Raw genomic sequence first — 6,196 nt, 5'->3', positions numbered from 1 at the left:
TTAACACGTTCGCCGACTATTTAAATAATAATAAATAATTATTAAATAAATAAAAAGCACTGTAAAAACGACTAATTTCAAAAATAATTGGGTGCAATTGTTTGCATTTCTCCAATTTGATTGCATCCATGAACGTGTTAATATAGTCTTTTTGGACTCACATTCCATAAAATCCAATACTTTACATTACAACCGAATTTACCTATTTCAGCTGTTTCATTGTTCTTCTTATTTAGTTTTCCATGCATTAGTAAATAAACATTTTCTTTGTAGATAAAAACTTATCAAAAATTAAAAAGAAAATAAAAAAACTATTTCACTTGGGCTCGTCCGGGATTTGAACCCGGGACCTCCCGCACCCTAAGCGGAAATCATACCCCTAGACCAACGAGCCAGGTAACGGAATCACAACAAATTGAAGTTTTCACACATATAGCGTTACACACAACAGCACACAAGCAATACCACTAGATCAGCCAAGCCAGCCAGTTAGCCGACAAGAGCTAAAAATAAACACAACGAGAAAACTTCATGATAACATCCCAGCGCACAACTAAACGTACAAGTTAATATGTCTGATCGACACTAAAGAAAATGTGTGGTTAAAAGTACACTGTGTATGGTATTTCAGTGTATAATTTAAATAAATGATAATGTTAGGTTTGAAATCGAATAAATACAGAAGAAACTGTTACATTTCTTTAAATATTAGAGTTTGGTAATCTAATTCCTAGTTCAGGGTGCTAGTCCCAAAACGTTTGAGTAACGCAGGTTATTCACACAAACGATGTTGGACTTTGGAACTGCGTAGTGAAATACATAGTTCCATATAGGTAATTTGGAACAACCCTATTAAATATACATACATTAAATGTGCGTTCTTGATGTACAGACAATGTGTGAAGGAAATGTTTTCGAGCCAAGAAAACGGCAGATAATTGTAATAACCCAGCAAACCAATCGTACCGACATCGTAACGAAATCGGAACAAAATTCGGACGATACATCCGAAATCTGATCCGAAATCGTAACGATATCTTAACGAAAGTTGTATGAAGTGGTTGACATAATTTCGGAACGAAATGTCGGAGCGACATCGGATCGATTTCGGTCCGATTTCGTAACGAAATCTGAAGAAAATCCTTGGGAAATTCGGAAAGGAAATTTCTTTCCGACATTCGTTCCGAAATCGGAACGAAATCTGTACAAAATCTGAACTATTTCCTGTCCGAAAAATAGTTTAGAAATCGTAACGAAATCTGAACGACTTTGCTTCCGAAATTGTTCAGACTTGTCGGACATCAGACATTTGGTTTGCTGGGAAATTATTTTAATTTATATATGTATGTATATGAAAATTTTATTATAATAAAACCATTTTAAATTCAATCGTCTAAATTGCGATTTTAAAAATGTTTTGGTTTCTCTAATTGTGAAAATATTTTTTCAAGAAAATCGCGCTATTTTTTCTAAAAATTTTCGCTGACGCCACTTTCCGCTTTTCAGGAAATAGGTATTTGTTCAGATTGACAAAAACTTTTTATTTTCTTAAAAAGTGAAAATATTTCTGTGCTTTTAATTTTTCAGGAAGTATTTGCTCATTTTTACAAAAACTTTTTATTTCCTTAACAGTGAAAATATGAAGGCGTTGACCTACTCCGACAAATTTATGTTGGAAATTTTATACCTAAAACAAAGACAAAATACCAAATTTCAGTCATTTCGGTGCCACAACCTTCTAAATACCGAAAATCGGAAGGTACCGTTATATGGGGGCTATACGAAGACGTGGACCTATACTGTCAAATTTCAATTGAAGAGTTTTGTACCCCAACGAAGACTACGTACCAAATTTCAGCCATTTCGTTGTGATGATGAGACCAAAACCGCCAAAATACCGAAAATAAGGAGGTACCGTTCTATGGTTCCAATTTTATCAAAACGTGGACCGGTATAGCCCATTTTCAACACCAATCCATCCGAGAGTAATAGAAACTTTCAGACCAAATTACAAAGCTCTCTCTTAAAAATTGCGAGTTGTATCCTGATTTGAGAGTTATGTCCATAAACTAAGGCGGACATAACTTCCAAAATAGATTTGGGAGTTACGTCCGTTGGTAGTTATGACACAGCACCGGTTTGAAAATTAATTTATTTTCGAAGGGCCCATTGTTTTATAATCTCTTGTGAACGCATCGGGTTTCATATTAATTAGTGAGACAACGGTGGTTGTGTCCTCGATCGGATATTCTTAGTTGGGGCCCGAAGTCTCGACCACGCCAATTTTATATATGTATGTTTATCAATGAACGATTATTCGAGCTTGAGGTCTGTTTTTGATGTTTATTATTCTTTATTTATTTTTCCAATATTTCGGAATTCCTTGAATTCCATCTTCAGGAAGTTTATTTTATGTGTATATAATATTAATACTAACAAGTAAGAACGGCGTTAAGTTCGGCCGGGCCGAACTTGTTATACCCTCCACCACGAATTGTGATGAAGTAAAATGGAACAATTAGTTTCCTTTTGTTCAGAAATTTCGGTAAAACAAAGTGGCTAACCTTCGGGAGGCACCGTTCTATGGAGGCTATATTAAGGTGTGAACCTGTACCGAAAAACTTATGGGGGGAAAGTTATATACCCCCAACGAAGACTAAATACCAAATTTCAGCCATTTCGGAGGAATATTGAGGCCACAACCTTCAAAATACCGAAAATCGGGAGGTATTGTTCTATGGGAGCTATATGAAGGCGTAGACCTATGCCGACAAATTTCATATGGAAAGTTTTATACCCCAAATGAAGACTAAATACCAAATTTCAGAAATTTCAGAAATTTCGGAGGAATGTTGAGGCCACAACCTTCAAAATACCGAAAATCGGGAGGTATTGTTCTATATGAAGGCGTAGACTTATACCGACAAAATTCTAGGGAAAAGTTGTATACCCCCAACGAAGACTAAATACTAAATTTCAGCCATTTCGGAGGAATATTGAGGGCACAACCTTCAAAATACCGAAAATCGGGAGGTACCGTTCTATGGGGGCTATATGAAGGCGTGGACCTATACCGACAAAATTCTGTGGGAAAGTTTTATACCCCAACGAAGACTAAGTACTAAATATCAGCCATTTCGGTGTGATAATCAAGCTAAAATCGAATAAAACACAAGCGGATAGCGACGAATTTAAGCACTGTTGCAAATATAAATAAGCTTTAATAAGCATTTTACAGATGAACACGTTTATAACAAACGCCGGATATAACGAACAAATTTTCTTTTTCCTACCCCCTTTTATCATTTTACCTATTTTATTCGTTCCAACCCAATATACGCGGTTAAAACAAAAGAAAAACGGTTATAATGAACTAAAATACTGATCCGCCAAAAGTTGTTTATAAACATTGATATGTTTAAAATATTGTTTCGCGAAGAGATCTTTATAAATATTATTTTGTTTTTAAGGACCAAATAAATCGCGCAATCATGATCCCTAGTTAGAATGTATTACGGCTATAATTAATAAAAAATGTTGTCCACAGCATGTCTCTACATTTTTACAACACATGGTGAATATTTCTTTAAAGAAAATGTATTTTTAGTTCAAATCGAATGCTTTTTGTGTTTAATATTTCCTTTACCAAACATAAAAAAATAGTTGATACGTGCTGACATGTTGCAAAATATTTTGATTTTGGTGTTTCTTTGGAAAAGCCGAAAAGTGAGTGTGATTCTCATTCATATGAGAATACCAGACACTTAAAGAGTTCGGTTTTTCGCTAAAAAGGCATCATTTCAAAAACTGAGAAGCCAATTGATAATTCCCTTCGCCGGGATGAAATCATGATATTGGTAGCGATCAGTAAAATTTTGCAACACTGTCAGTTCGTTTTGAAAAACATTACTCTCTGTAATAGAGGGTAATAAATGAAGTTGAGCCAATGGGGGAATACTCCACTCAAACAATCGAAAATGAGATTGAACTTCAACAATAAACAAAACAAACAAAAAAAAAAACAGCCGAGGCACGGGCGAATGAATGGAGCTTTGTTAAAAACATAAAAACAAAATTCCAATAACAACCTCACAGGCAACTGTGTTGGTGTTCTTTTCAACTCACAGAATTCGAAGAATTCTTAGTTGATACGTGCTGACATGTTGCAAAATATTTTGATTTTGGTGTTTCTTTGGAAAAGCCGAAAAGTGAGTGTGATTCTCATTCATATGAGAATACCAGACACTTAAAGAGTTCGGTTTTTCGCTAAAAAGGCATCATTTCAAAAACTGAGAAGCCAATTGATAATTCCCTTCGCCGGGATGAAATCATGATATTGGTAGCCAGCGTTGCCAGTATTTTTTAGACTCTTTTCCCCAACTTGTCCAAAACTTTTCCCCAAAATTCCCCAGATTTTATTGAATTTCCTCAAAAAAATCCCCAAAACTTTTTTTACAAATAATTACCAAAAAATTAAAAGTAATTTTATTTTACTATTGAAATTCATATTATTAAACTTGTAAAGTATTCTATACACTTATATATGAATTAAGTTAACGATATTGAAAACTTCACCTTCAAGTGATTCAGAATCATCAGTCTCATTGGATTTATATAAATTTGTATAATGAAAGAGTTGTAACATTTCTTTGTGGGTCAAAATTTCTACAACAAATGGAGTTGTTAAAAAATTGATTATTTATTCTAGTTACTCGTACTGCATTTTATTTCTGAATATGGTTCAAAATAGAAGACGCTTTCTTCTTAAGAATTACTTGTTGGAACAGAAAGCATCTCCAACCTACGAATGATAACTTTCTCCATTGCGATTCGTAAACAATCGTGGAGATTTTTGTCTTGACAACTGGTTCTAAAAAGGGTCGTATAGAGCTAAAATTGTGTTGACCCTGCAGTGTGCATTGGTTTGAAAACTTAGATTAAGGCGCGTTCTTACATCTTTTCTTTAAAATCCCTTTTTGTTATACCTTACTTTAAGAAAAATAAGGAATAAATATTACATCTTCAATTCCATTTCAAGCAGAACAGTCCGTATACATCAAATTTACTCAAATCGGATTGGTTGATTTGAATTTGCTCTCAAATTTTTCTTGTTTTTGGGCGCACTTTAAATTTTAAAAAGAACACAATAAGTGTCGGATAAATAAAAAGGAACTTTGTGTTCCTTTTAAAATTTGAACTGCGCCCGAGAGTATACTGCACCAAAAACAAGAAAAAATTGTCAGCAAATTCAAATCAACCAACCAGATTTGAGAACACTTGAGGTATACAGATTTTTTTTGCTTGATATTGCCATATTTTTAGAAAATATAACATTTAGTTTAAATGGAAGATGTAATAACAAATCCCTTGTAATGCGAACTTTATTACTAACTTTTCTTAAAGTAAGGTATAACTAAAATGGGCTTTAAAGACAAGATGTAAGAACGGGCCTATGAAGCATGTAATTTGTGCGTCACGCGTGCGCTACTACTATTCACGTACTGAAATTAAAAAATATGAGATAATCTGAGGCAATTAGTCAAAAAAGAAATTCCCCAAAAATCCCCAAATATTTTTCAGATTTCCTCAACATTTTCCCAATTCCCCAAGTCGAAATTTTTTTCCCCATTTCATATAAAAATTCCCCAATTTGGGGAAAAATCCCCAATACTGACAACGCTGTTGGTAGCGATCAGTAAAATTTTGCAACACTGTCAGTTCGTTTTGAAAAACATTACTCTCTGTAATAGAGGGTAATAAATGAAGTTGAGCCAACGGGGGAATACTCCACTCAAACAATCAAAAATAAAAAATATTTTTTCTGAAAGGAGGGCACCTTCAAAAAAGTGATATAACTCAAAAAACGCAAAAAAAAATCGCATCTTGGTAATTATGTAGTTGATTCAGAACCCTTTGCTGAAGATATTCCCGGTAGCAGAATTTCAGACAAAGTTGGACAATTTTACAAAAGTCTATAATACAAAACTATAATTTTGTAAGAAAAAATGCTTAGGTTGTATCCTATATGACGATTTTTTCTGCTGTAACAAACATTTCGAGGAAAATTATTTCTTAAAACAGAAAGTACACACCTCCACCATTTCACTGAATATCATATCTACATATGTATTTGATTATTACCAAACTCTTACAAATTGCGTTTAAATTCTGCTCTGAGTTTTAGTCTTTTTTAACA

General features: G+C 33.8%; 1 non-coding gene across 1 annotated transcript; it reads right to left on the bottom strand.

Annotated features, from left to right (window-relative positions):
• Positions 1-322: 322 nt before the first annotated feature.
• On the bottom strand, positions 323-394 carry TRNAP-AGG (transfer RNA proline (anticodon AGG)). The gene has a single exon. It is a non-coding gene; the product is annotated as a tRNA-Pro (tRNA).
• Between the last annotated feature and the right edge of the window lie 5,802 nt (positions 395-6,196).

The sequence above is a fragment of the Musca autumnalis genome, unplaced genomic scaffold (genome assembly GCF_047663935.1).
Source record: "Musca autumnalis isolate F117 unplaced genomic scaffold, ASM4766393v1 scaffold_2, whole genome shotgun sequence".
NCBI lineage: Eukaryota > Metazoa > Arthropoda > Insecta > Diptera > Muscidae > Musca > Musca autumnalis.
Note: the sequence above shows the minus strand (reverse complement) of the source record. Positions and strands in the feature narration are given on the sequence as shown.